Source organism: Lissotriton vulgaris, chromosome 3_1, assembly GCF_964263255.1.
Source record: "Lissotriton vulgaris chromosome 3_1, aLisVul1.2, whole genome shotgun sequence".
NCBI classification, from domain to species: domain Eukaryota; kingdom Metazoa; phylum Chordata; class Amphibia; order Caudata; family Salamandridae; genus Lissotriton; species Lissotriton vulgaris.
The window spans coordinates 1,523,073,890-1,523,088,683 of NC_141689.1; positions in this window are offsets into that span (position 1 = coordinate 1,523,073,890).

Sequence of the window (14,794 nt, forward strand, 5' to 3'; positions counted from 1 at the left end):
ACAAACGTAAGTACCGCTCTCCTAATTACATTACATACAATTATAGTGTTACCATGATTTATTCCTTCCCCTCACCTGAAAAGCAAAATACGTTGTGCTTTAACCATAGAAGAGAGAAGAGGGCAGTTATAAGGCCGCTACACACACTATGGAGGCAACACAAAAGACAAGGAACACAATGTTACCCTCAGCTAAGTATACATGCATCACGCTTCAAGATTATCATAAGGGGTGTGTGCATACCATAGTAACAGTGGTACGGAGCTTAACCTTAACACTCCGTGAATACTGGCCCCCCCTACTCTCTCCTGTAAAATATATAAACAAAGAAAATGTTAAAGTCTTGTATCCCAAGAACACAAAGGTCAACACGAAGAAAGGAGTTCCAAAGCAAGTACACATCCAGTTGTAATCACATAGGCATGTATTACATATTCGAGTGTTGGCACAGTTTGTAATCAAATGACAACCAATAGTTATGGCCTTATCCCAGTGTGAAAGTTTTCACTGGAAAGCCTTTGAAGCAAATACCTCTTTGCTTAGTAACCTTTCAATCAGCTTCTCTGCACGAGACCGAGTTTCCGCTCTCATCCAACAGAGAAGCCCGATTCGTGAACAGAGTCCCAGACCTGGTTCAACTCTGCATGAGACCGTTGGAAATCACGGTCTCCTCCAACAGAGGAAAGTGGTCTGAACTCGAAGATAGAACAGTCAGAAAACACCGCTCTCTGAATACTCAGAGCGGACAAGGAAACACTGAGTAATGTCACCCGGTAGGAAGCGATCTTGTGGATTGGTGCAGGTGCACCCTTACCGCCTCTCAGTGGTTCTACGATAGAGCCGCTGGCCGGAATCCGCCAGCAACGAAGGTCTCCAGTGAATTATCGGCACTCTCTCCTCCGGTCGCCACCATGATATTGCGGTCGCGGAGATGACGCCGCCCACGTGCAGCGTGCCCCGCAAGGAGCCTGGGAAATGTAGTTCTGCCTGTTCCCGTACTCCGACGGCAGACAGTGATTGCCGGTGACCGATGCATGACATGGTCTTTGTGTCAAAATTTTCGACAAAATCGGTTTCCATCAAGAGGATAATCAACAATTGCTGGTAACTTTTACAGAATTAACCCGATTTTAAAGGGTTATTTGAGAAGAAACCTCCTTTTGCATATACACGGACAAAAAATATTAAGGAACTATTAAGTTCACCTAGGATAAAAAATCTAGAGCAAATTGTTGGTACTCAAAAATGTCACAACTGCATATATTGCAACAATGTCATTACAGGCGATATCAATGCACATCCCAGAACAGGGGAACTAGTCTGACTCAGACACTCCGTTGATTGTAATTCATCTCATGTAATTTATTGCATTAAATGCCCATGTGGATTAATGTACATTGGCAAAACTGAACGCAAGTTAAAAATAAGAATCACGGAACACAAAAGCATGATTCGCAGTAAAAACACTAACTAACTAAGTGGTTCACTGGTTAGAATGCAAACACAACATCGCACAATTGAGATTTTTTATTTTAGAGACATTGACAGTTTACAATGACAAAGACAACTCCAAATTATTATAACAGAGATAGATTTATTGGATGAAAAGATTTAATACAAAGAATCCTTTTGGTATGAACGATAACATTGACATGAGTTGTTTTCTATAGTAGTACTTCCCAGAGAGCATTGCACATGATCAGACATATTAGACACAACTAAGCACATTATTGGAATGTGAGTTGTTCATTATATAGGGCAAGCGCATTATTGATATGTACTTGTGTTCCAGCAGATCATATGGGTGACAGACCTGCATCTCTCATTCTTGGCAACATGTACAATTTCTTATACACTTCAGCTTTTAGCACATCTTCTATGTTTTGATTACTTTACTTTCTTCTTCTTTTAATTACTTTTGTTCCTCTGGGTATTTCTACTTTTGATTATAAAAGAAGCTGACTTCATGCAGCGGTCTGGTTAGCGTGTTGCTCGCAGGGTGAAGCTTTCTCGTGAAGCTTCGGCATACGCGTTTTTTGATGATTTACGGTTGAACATGAACACTGTGCGGTAGGCAAGTGGCGAAAGCGAGCCATCTGGGTTTTATATATTTTTGCATCTTGATTGATGAAATAGAACTCTTGGATTTTTTTGTTTTATAGGGGTCACCACGATTGTTGTTGCATTTTGTTGTAGAGGCAGTACACACGGTGCTTCATTGAAGATATGAGTAAACGGATGTAACACAGTGGTTTTTAGAGACATTATTTTTCCCTCTAATCTTAGTTTGACGGTCAGTTTAATTGAATTTTTTACAGAGTTAGGAAATTAGGAATATTGATTACTATATTTCTAATGAAGGTGCAGAGAGAAGGAATTTTTGTTGTGAGTATCAGTTGTCATTTAGGATATTCACCTTGACTTATTGTTTTAAGGGAAGTAACAAGCAGGCACCGTTTTGAAGATAGAAACTCTGCACATCTTTGAATTATGCAACCTTCTACTTCCTCTTTTGCCCATATTGATGCAAGGCCACACACCTTATTTCTTGTGGTGATGCTGAGTTTGATGTCTGTCCGTTAAGGCACAATGGCCATTTTCTTACAACCTCCATTATCTTTTCGAGTTTCTCTTGGGTCTGTCACTTCAAATCAACTTCAGTTGTTCTTTATGCATGAATAGTATTTTTTACATGCTTATGACTTTGTCTGATTAGCAGCTTGCTTGAAATCGAGCATAAAATACATGGATTGGTGATATTCCCCCCCCTTACTAGTTATTTATATTTTCTATAGTAGTCCCTGAAGAAGGGCCAGAGATCACGAAATGCATTGGGCAATAACACTTAAGTGAAACAACATACGTTTCTGCAATTGAAATTATGATTTAGTCAAATAGGCCATTCGTTCTTTGAATTTCGTTTATGTTTAATGTACAACACATCAGTGTAAAATTTCAATATGAATGATTGTTAGCAGTGACATATATTTTGAATGAACAGTCACAATAAAAATGGATATAAAAGACCAACGTATGTGAATCAGATCTTTTGATAGATGCCAGAGCTGTGAGGCCAGGTCGCAAGTGACAAGTGTCAATAGAAGAATCCAATTCTTGTTTTGTAATAGTATCATTTCATCACTGTATCATTTTGACACGTTAACACTGCCTGGACAAAAGTTTTACCTAATAAGTAAGACATTGACACCCAACTTAACTACAGCAATAAGCAACTGAAAGTTGACCAATCAACCTTTGCAAAGGTCCTTCCTCTGCATGGCAACATATGCTGCTTCATTTTTCGAAACTTTTGACCCATTTTTGATAAATATTACAAATTATGCAGCAGATGATGGATTATGTGGCAAATATAGCAATTTCATAATTAAGTAGAAAATGTTTCAGATGCAGAATTGCAAAATTCCAAGACCCTACATAAAATAAACTAATTGGAAGGTGACACCACAAACACCCATCTCTGAAGCTATGTTTGGAGATAGCAAAAGGCTTAAGATAAGGTATGGTTCTTTAATCACAGCTGGCATTTGGCCCTCTGCCTCCATCTTGGATGATCTTTCCTTGAAACCATCTTCCCCACAGTTCCTAGGGATGCTTCAATGTATCCGCTGAATGGCTGTGTGTACTTCTCCTGTGACTACAACACAGATAGTGGTATCCCACTCACAGAAGAAAAGACTACTCTGGAATTATAAATTCTGTGACCACTATGAAACTTGGCTGACTTTCTCTTCCTGCCAGACCTAAGCACTGGACAGTTTATCTTTCTGGCAGTCTTTAATGACAACATATTTATTGTTTTCGATTCAAACTTAAATATAAGGCAATAATAATTTTGGCATCTCTTTTCTATCCGGGCTTTTGTTAGTTTACCTCCTAGAGTTTTTGGGCACACTCTTGTGTTTTTGTGAAGGCTTTCAATTTCCTTGATGTCTTGTTCACTAATATTAGTTATGAGCCAGCTTTCTTGTCTGATTGCTTTCAGCTGTTCTTCTTCTGCCACTGCTTTGACTAATTGTGAGAGATGAAGCGCTGGTTTGCTGCTTATCCTGGCAGCGCCAAAAACCAACGCCATGCAAAAGGAGCCATTAGATTGTCGCAACCACGAGAAATATTTTTATTTCTCCTTGTTTTTGCTCTTTCTTTGTATGCTGCATTCTGCAGCACACATAGAAAGCGCAAAACAACTTTAATGATTGTGTCTGTGCAGGAAGGTGTCCCTTCCTGCACATAAACAATCATTAAATAATGGCAATTTGCTACTTCTATGTGTGCTGCAGAATTCAACACACTTAGAAGTAGCAAATCACTACTATTGACACCTTCCTGCACATAAACAATCATTCCATGAAACGCAGATACCCTTGTACTATGGTGCAAGGGTGTCTGTGTTGGCACCAGCCAGCTATGTTTAGTGCAAGAGAAAACACAGGGGTGTGCCATATTGTTGTAAATATGGTACATCCCTGCATTTTGGAAATGGCGCGACGCTGCAAAATTAGCTGCTGCACCATTTTCTTGCAGATCTGCATTTTTCTTACTGTATTTTCATCCAATTTTATCTCTTCTTAAATGGAGAAAATTCCATTCCCTACATTTGCCTGGGGTGCATTGTTCAGCTGGACTTCATTTAAAACGTTTCATGCATCTGGCTTTCCTGGATCATCTGTGTTGTCTCGTTTGTTTGCATTTTCTCACTCTGGGTTGGTCTGCATCATGTTGCTCACTCATTCTCATAGTGCAACCAGGTCGGGCTTCTTGCATCCCAACGGTTTGAAAGTCTCACTGATTGGTAATTATATGCAGGCAAACAGGGACTTCCACTTAATATTCTGAGCCCATCACATTTTAAGTTGCCAGTCTCGCCCTTTTAAACTGACAAGCATCTGCCAGTTTACATTCTGACAGATTAACTTCGTATTGTGCAAACTGCAGACGGTGGCAGCATACAGAAAACATTGGAGCAGTACAACTTTTTATTGTTTGGGCTGATAAAATCCTTTTGAAACACGAAAATGCATTTCACTGAAAACTCACCTCCTCTAATGTTTTTTGGTCAACATTAGCGCATAAAACTAGGCTCGGAAAAGACGTACATTTTGGTGGTAAATTTAGCAAAATTGACTAACAGCTAGATTCATCATAGTCCCGTTTTGCGAGTCCTTAATAGCGATTATTAAGGACATGTGTGTGTGTAACATGCAACTTAGAAAAATGCATTTAAATGCATTTTTCTAAGTTTTCGCTATTTACCACGAGGTTTGACCTCGCGGCAAATAGCGGCCCAAAATTGCGATTTCGCAATTTTTAAATGGTTCATGAATTGCATTTAAGGAATCTCAAATAGAGATTCCTTAAATGCAATCCCTCGCAAATATGCGATTTCGCAATTACCGATTTTTGCATTTGGGATGATGAATCCCAAATGCAAAAATTGCGCTCGCAAAGGGCCAGATTCGCAGAATCTGTCCCTTTGCGAGCCGATTTTTCTTTCATGAATCTACCTGTAAATGTCTTTACATTTTGCAGTAAACGAATTTGTAATGTATGCCTATTACATACTGGATTATGCAAGAAATGTTTCACCTAGAGACAGCCGGGGGTCGTGCAGGTAAGGGTTGTGAGGCTGTGGGACCGAGTTGGGGGGCTGGGGGTGGGGGGGGGTATTTCGACAGACGACACAGAGTAAAATAATTACCGATCTTACCTGCATGGGCCGCGGCTGTAGAGAGACATGTTCTGTTTGTACCGTTCCCACGCCAGTATGACTTTCTCACGCAAAGTAAGCCCTTGAGTGAAAATAGTCATGCGGGATTCTGACAAAATTTTCTGCTCAACATAATTTAGCATAATTTTGTGAAATCTCAAATAAATTAAATGGAAAACATTATGCACGCCCTTATATAAATCGTGGCTTGTTCATCAGGTAGTTGCCTCCTGGAGCCCTCTGAGTCACCATTCAGGTTTGCCCTGCTGGAGATACTTTCCACAGGTAAAACGTTCAATTGGCTAAACCACCAGCTTGTACACAAACTCATATTCTCGGTGGTCAGCCACAGAATGTGCCTGATTTAATGTCAGTTCATGGAGCAGACTTGTTTTTGGCCTTTTTATTTATTTATTTTGCTTTTGCCCTAGCATTACGTTGATTGGCTTTGTATCTGTTTTTTTTGCTTCTTTTTAATGGTCTGTTTCTTATTATTTTCTTTGAACGTTTACGTTCTTTGTTTCCTGTTTTGTTAGTTTTGCATATATACTCTTTATGATTTCTCTGTGGAGCTTTTGCCACCTTGCCCAATCTGTGAATGGTAAACCGAGAATTCCTCTTGAAAACAGTTTACCTGTATGGGTCAGAAGGTTCGAACCGTATATGGGCTTCATTACATCTCCTTCAAGACTGTGTCCTCTCAACCCAGCAGCTTAGCTGCCGGATTTCCTATTGTACAATTGTGACTTAACAAAGGATGAACTTAGTTGTGGGGGGCTGGGCAGGAGAAAGGGTTTACAATAAACTATTTGAGAAAAATACTGACAGATGCAGTGGAGAAAGGTGATTTGTGGGGATGCATACAGAGGTGGATAAAACTGAGATTTACTGTAATGATTTGGGCAGCATGGGGAAGGGGGTTAAGGCGTGGTTGCAGTAGCTGGGAGGAGGGGTGGTTATGGCTGAATCTAGGGATCTATGTCGTTACTACGCATGCTTTTACAACGCATGCCTTTACCACGCAGGTTTTACAATGCAAGTCGTTACAACGACTTGCGTTGGGGGGGTGATGGATAGTGAATAGTTTAATTTACTATTCCAACTCCAGTCCCCGTGGATAGAAGGGAAGGTTTTGGATAGTAAATTAAACTATTCCCTATCCTACTACGGCCCCAGCGCAAGTCGTTGTAACGACTTGCGTTGTAAAGGTTGCGTGGTAAAGGTACTGTGTGGTAAAAGTTGCGTTGTAAACGCTGTTCCCCGAATCGAGTAACCTGATGGCCACAATACTGTGATGTGTTGTTTGCAGAGATGTTGTTCAGTTGCTTTCAGAAAGAGATGGTGGAGGCTGCCAGATATTGACCAAGATGGAGTTTTAAACCTTCGGTGCGGAGACTATTTTCCCTTCCCCTTTATTTTCCCATCCCAAGTTTTGTCTACTAATGATTTACACGAGGACAGTCTTGACATGGTAGATATTTCCCTAAAAGTCCCTAATCTGCTCTTAGGCGAAAGATCTAGGATGAACATGGTGGGTAAACACTTCTCTGTCACAGGACAGATGTGAGCTGCAGTGCCCAGTGGGTTCAACTAACAAATATGCCTGTCACCAAGCTAGCACATTCCTAGAGAAAGCTGTTTAAGGAACCCCCAGCCTTTAAATGCTAAAACTAAGCAGGTTGATACTGCTCAATTGATAGGAGTCAGCAGGATTGGACCACATGTCCTCAAATCAAGGAGGCTAGTCCTGGACAATGATAGAACTCTTGAAGCAGAAAAGAGAATCTATTTTTCCAAAAAGCCACAAGGTCAAAGCTAGTCAATGAACAGTTTCCATGATGTCCACATAAACCCACCGAATCTACAATCCTTCAAGATACTCTTAAGCAGACCCTGTCTGCTTAAGAGTATCTTGAGGGGTTGTGCCTCTGACACTTCTGGATGGACCCTGTGTGATGGATAGCTTGATGGCTTACCAGCACATCCAGGACCTTTGCATATGTAGGTGTGCTTTATACTATCTTTATCTATCTTTGTACTATGCACTTAAGAAGGGTCTCAGTTTTATAACAGAGACTGCTCCTAAAATGGAAGGAATGTTCAGATGTATCTGTTCTCAAACCCTCTGCAACACCTTATGCTTAGGAACAGCGACATTCATTGCAACTGTGACCTACAAAAGCACTCCAGAAATCTGCTGCAAAATCAGAGCACTTTGTGGCTATGCCAGTGGAATGAAGTGCTTTATACGTGCTGCAATCCAATACACCATGATAAAAGCAGTGTTTTATTATAGCCTTATAGCCTGCCGTAGCGTGCTATACCGGCTATTAAAGGCCCGCTGAATCGTTAAAGGCCCAAGCCGAAGGCGAGGGACTTTAACGAGACAGCGGGACTTTAATTGCCGGAATAGCCCTGCTACGAAGGGCTATAAGGCTATTAGAACATTCTGCCACTAGAGGGCAGAATGTTCTAACAAATTAAACGAAGGGTTCTCGAAGCTCGAGGGGATATAAATCCCCTCGAGCTTCGAGAAGCCTTTGTAGAACATTGGAATGTTGCTCTGAGGGCCTTTACCGGCCCGTAGAAGCAGGGAGCACTCCATTGTCTGCAATGGAGCTCCCAACATTCCAATGTTCTAATTGTGATTATTAAGAAAAATATATTTACAATAATATTTTGCTATTTATTCTTCTATTTGTCCCTAAGCGTTGCCACAATGTATTTTCTCTCCTTAATGAGACCTTAAGATAGATCTGCATGTTGTTTGGCTAAGATGGGACATGGTTTGTTTAGGAGGCCCTACCACAGAGGCGCAACTAGAGCCAAATTTCGGGGGGGGGCCAAGAAAAAATTTCGGGGGCCTGAAACTTCAATCAGTAGGCAGAGTGGAGCTGCAGGGCCTCCAACAAGGGGTGAAACAACAGCAACGCCTAATTAACATTCAAATGGTCTTTTAAAGACCTGTGAAACGTTCGGGTGCGGCTCTGTGTGTGCCCGGGATCTGTCTCATCCCGGGCTGCCACACACAACGGGGTGGGGCTGAAGCCCGGTGAGTCCAATGGGTGTTGCGCGCCTACCCTACCATCAGGTAAGATGTCAACTAGGAGAAATGGTTCAAGCAAGCCTAGCATAAGCAGGTCATGACTTTGAGCAGACCATCCTTTGGTACTAGAGAAACAGGCAGGGGATGCTGGCACAGGCCCCCACCCTCAAAATGAGTGCTGGGTTGGCCTGCTCCATCCAATCCTGGTTTTGCTCTCATGCTCAAAACACCATGAGAGCAGCTCCAGGATTGGTTGGATTCACGCTGGACTTGGAAGGAAGTCCTTCCCTTTCCTTCCTGCTCTTCATCACCCCCAGGACAGGCGTGGGGAGAGGAGCACCAGTTGGGGGCCCATTAGTCATCAGCACTTAAGGTGAGTGCCTCACCATTTATTAATGTTGCCAGCCACCACAGTTTAATAGTAGCATAGAGAGTGGATTGTGAAAGATCTTCATTAAAGAAAATGCTACTTTGCTCTCCATAGATTTTCCTATTCAAGTTGTTGTTCAACACCACGTCAAAGTAAGTTGACTGTTAACAGACAGAGTGAGTCACAGGAAAGAGTTTAACATCACAGGGTGGGTTAATTGGGACATTTCTAAACAAAGTCTGAGACAGCCAGGGGCTTTCAAAATAAATTAAACTTTTGGCATATTATGAAGGGATGTTAGTTAAAAAGGATAATTCGTTGTATCTTGTGGTTTGTGATTTCAAAAAGGAGGGATGGGGGCCTTGGTTGAGTAACAATGACATTCAAATGCATTCCATCAGCTCTTGAAGTTACAACAGAGCTAAGACCCGCTACTCTGAAGAAACCTAGGAACTAGTGAACCGTGGGGAAAGGCCAAAGACTTAGGGGCAGATTATGAGTCTGGTGGTCCTCTGACCGCCAGACTCATGGTGGTGCAGGAGTGGCGGATCTAGCCACCGGCGCACCCAATGTCCGACCACCCAGTTACGACTCAAGCAGTCGACCACACAAGGACCGCTGGCTCCGCCAGGGAACCAACGTCTCCTGGTTTAGGAGTGGTGGTCAGAGTCTGCAATATGCTTGGCGGGGCCGCCACGGTCCCGCCAAGCCAATTACGAGTTTCCTCCCTGCCAGGCTTTTCATGGCGGTTGTACCCCCCCATGTAAAGCCTAGTGGAGAGGAAACAACAGGGCCCCCTTGTGCCTCAGACATATGTAGATTCACACAGGGAAGCATAACATGTGCCCCCCTCTGTGCATGCACATAGGTTCCTGCACGGCATGGACATACAAGTCCATGCCGTACAGCCACCTTGTGAGGTGTTCCCATTGCGGTGCCTTTTAAAGGGCACCACAATGGTAACCGCCATGCTGCCCACCCGCTCGACTACGAATAAGATGTAATCTGGCAGGCAGGCTGAGTGAGATTTGGTGGAGGGGTGGCATGGCAGATTCCACCGCCGCATCTCTGCTCCGCCAAATACTTGTAATTTTGGCCTTTGTGTGCACTCATTCATAAGAGCCTTAAATCAAGACAACCTCTGTGGAGTCTGTCACTGTGGCCTGAACCCCAAAATATATTGAGGTTAGACTATTGCTCTCAAACATAATGTTGTTTACAACACGGACTCCCCATAGGGTACATATTAGAGGTTGGTGGCTTAGAGATGGTGTTTGATCCCATTCAAAACTGCAACTTTGGATTGAGGTTTGAATATCCCAAAATGCTGTCTTGGGATAGAGTTTGACTTATTCAAAATGGCATTGCTTCTGGTGGATTTTCCCCAAAATATTGAACCAAAAATATTGGGTGACCATAATATTGTGGTAAAAATATTGGGACTATAAAATATCATGGGCCAAAATACAAAGGATAAGAATATCTTTTTTAAGTGTTTAACTATAATATAGAAATTTATATTTTAGTGTACCTTAATATAATTGGTCACATTAGTGTTTTATTCTACTGTACTTTTTAAATGTTGTCAGAAATATATTAATGTAAAGTGAAATGTTTCAGGCTGTTGGGATTTTGGTGATTTGGCTAGGTAGTGTTTTTAATTTATATATTAAGTAATTTTAATTAATTATTTTTTATTTTTGCTATATTTTTGCTAGTTACTTTTGTGTTTTAATGTTCAAAAATATTTAAATCATATATTTATTTTTTAATTTTGGGTTGCGTTTATTGTGTAATTGAGTGGTGCTGTTTTTCATTAGATTTTAATAAATGTTAACTTATTAATGTGCTAATTATGTTACATATTTTCATTCACAATTTTTTTTTAAATGCTTAATAAATGTTTTAATTATGTAATATAGTTTAATTTTCAGTTGTGGTGTTTACAGGCTTATTTAGGTGGGAAGATTTAAAATATATATCAATTGCCATTAACTGGTTTATATTTCAAACTATTGTTTATATGTTTAAGTGTAAAATATTTTTTATAAACTATGTATTATATTTTTCATTCGGAGTGTGAGAGTTATTTGAAGATTGAGTGGATATTCAATTCAAATATTTACAGATTTAGATTAACTTATTAATGTGTTAACTGTAAAAAAAAGTGTGCCTTAATAGTTATATTCGTAATTAATATTACTAATGTAAAAATTGTTATTAATAACATTTTCAATCCTATTTTTAAAAGGTTTGTGGGTTGCACTGTGGATATGGTTGTGGTGTTTTAATTTTAAATATTTCAAAATAAGTAGAAATGTATGTATGTTATCTTAAAAACGAAGAGTTAAGTGTCTGCATATAATCATTCTATATTATATAATTTTTTAGGCTCTGTGTTTGTGTTATGGTTGAATTTGAGGTATACTTTTTATTTGAAAAATGCTTTTTAAAGTTTTTTAAATAACTTTTTACATTTTAAAATATTTAAAAAGTATTTCAGATTTCAAACATTAGTAAGAACATTCTCTTGTGTTTTTTAATGGGTATTTAATCTTCATGGGTGTAGTGAATGTGACCCCAAATAGATGTACTTTTCTCAATGTGTGTTAAAATGAAATTAGAATAGAAAATTTGATCCCTTCAATGTATGCACTTTCCCCAGTGTTTGTTAGACTAGAGTCAGCATAGTAAATCTACTCCCTCCAGCCAATGTATGCTTTGTTTTCTCCAATGTTTTTTAGACTGGAGTTAAAATGCTCACTATAACACCCCTTGCCTGGCACAGTGTATGCTTTTTCCACACTAATTGTTGGACTGGTGTTATAATAACAAATCTAACAAATCTAACGCCTATTAGATGCATGTTTTCAATGGGAATTAGATTAGCAATGCTCACCCTTCCATATATGCACTCACCCTAATCTATATAGGCTGGCATTAAGATAGTAATCTTCACCTGCCAAACCAGTATATGTGTTTTTCCCAATGTTCGTTTGATGTAGTGAGAATATTAAATGTACCTGCCTCCTACCTCCAAAGTATGCACTTTCTTCAATGTTTGTTAGACTGAAGGTAGAATAGTAGTTGTGCGCCCTGCCCCCAATGTAGATACTTTCCCCAACTTTTTTTGGATTGAAGTTAGAATAATAAATGTAAACCTCCCTCCACCTCAAGGTTTACACTTTCGCCAAAGCTTGTTAGACTAGGGTTAGAATAGTAAATCATAACTGCACCCCCCCCCCCCAAACCAATATATGAGCTTCCCTAATGTGTGCTGGACTGGAGTTAGACGAGTACGTCTTCCCCCCACACTATGACCCCCATTAGGATGGCGGGCGGACTTTGCCCGCCCGCCAACTCTGTGCAAAACGGAACCGCCCGCCATTGGAGCGGCGGTCCCAACTTGGCAATTACGATGCGCGTGCCACACTTGTGGGCGCATCCTCTATTTTTACCATTGCGGCGGGCGGTGCTGAAAGCGCCACACGCCGCAATAGTAAAAATGCGCGTTGTGCATTTCACAGCACAACATAACAGGCACCGTGCGGTGCCTGCCATGTTGCACTTTGAAATGCGAGGGGGTACCATAGGTACCCCCCATGTGCACCCCCCCCCCCCCCCCGGAGTTCCTGGGGGCCCACAGCGGGCCCCCGCAGGGATTCTCCGAAGGCATTCAAATTTTCCCATCTTAATATGGCTGGCGGTGTCTGATAGACACCGCCACCATATTATACCTTTTCCGCCCCGGTCGCCTTGCGACTGGAGCGGAAAAGCGGCAGCCGGTCTTAAGGGTGGGGGGTCTTTAGAGCAAGGATGGCGGGCGGATCGCCCCCGCCAGGTCGGCGGTGGCTACCGCCAGCCTGGCGGGGGCGATCCGCCCGCCATCCTAATGGGCCCCTATGAATGCATTTTTTCCAAGGTTTATTTGAGTGGAGCTAGAATATTAAATGTGCCCATCTCCCTTCTCCATGTATGTATCTTCTTCTACAATGTTTGTTGGACTGAGTTGGAATAGTAAATCTGCCCTTCCCGGCTCCAACCTAATGTATACACTTTACCCAACTTTTGTTAGATCGGAGTTAGAGTAGTAAATTTAAAAGACCCATTATCCCATTATGTGCACTTCCCACAATATTTTTTTTAACTTGAGTTATAATAATAAATCTCACCATCCCATGTATGCACGTTCCCATTATTTGTTAGACTTGAAGAGGAATTGAGAATCTGGCCACCCACCCCAATGTCTTCATTTTCCCCAGTTTTTGTGTGAGTGCAGTTAAAATATTAAACATCATCAGCTCCTCTTCAATGGTGGAGGAGCGAGCAGCTGAAAAATAAAACAATATTTTACTATTGTTTTATTTTTCAGCTGCTGCTTCTGAGCCAGCATGTGCTGAGAGGGGTGTGGTCAGGTCGGGGGAGGGGGGGAGGAGAAGTGGTAGATGTGCACTTCTAATTATGCACGTCTGTTTGGCTACACATCTCAGACTGGCCAAACAGACATGTGCATTTAGGTTTGTCCACCTGGCTGTATTCTACAGTCAGGTAGAGAAATGGCACAGCTCCCTGTGCCTGAGCGGAGCATAAAACCAGCCCACTCAGGCCAATCCTGGCCTTGCTCTGTTAGTATGAGAGCAGCACCAGGATTGCAGGATTGAATGGAGCGTCTGTTCCAGGGACTGCCGAGAGAAGCAGGTGAATGGAGGAGCACCAAATCGCGAGGTGGCTGCAGGATCAGGTACGTTTTTTTTTAATTCATCCCTTCCCTCCCCCCCAGCTGCAGCCACCACTGCTGCAGCTGTCCTGACGACCCACCACTGCATATTGGCAGCAGCTGCAACTGATATTAAATGTGCCTGCCTCCCTCCTCCATGTTTTCAGTTTACTCTATGTTTGTGAGACTGGAGTTAGAATAGTAAATGTAACACTTCTCTCCTCCCCCACTTCCAATGTATACACTTCCCCTAACTTTTGTTGGATTGGAGTTAAAATAATAAATTTAAACCACCTCCCAATATTTATACTTTCTCCAATATTTGTTAGAATGGAGTTAGAACAGTAAATCTTAAACCACCAATGTATGTGCTTTCCCCACTTTATGTTGGACTGGAGTTAAAAGAGTAAATCTGCCTCTCTCACCTCGTCCCTAACCCCCATGTATGCACTTTCTCTGATGATTGTAAATCTGCGCCATTTAATGTTTGTCGTTTTAATAATGTTTGTTTGAATGGAGTTAGAAAAGTATATTTGAACAACTTATGCCTGCATTTTTCCTATTGTGGCTAGATTGAACTTACAATAGTGAATCTGCCCCTCCCCCGCACTGTATGTGTTTTCCTTAATGTTTGTTAGATTGCAGTTTCAGTTGTGTATCTGAATTGTTTCTTATTTGGTAATGTTTTTAAATTGGAGCTAGTTATTTTTTTATTTAATACTATTGAGGCTATTTTATTAAACATTATGGGGCCGACTACAAAATGGCCTGTAAAAGGTATGACCTGCAGTTGGAGCATTTAGGGCCGCATCCTAAGGGGTCGCTCAGTTTCCTTTCCGACAGCCATATTATGTTGGAGGCGGTTGGAAAGGAAATCGGCCGGACATTCCGGCTGGCTTCCATCGGGCTCGGAGAACCCTTCCACCAGTCAGGTCT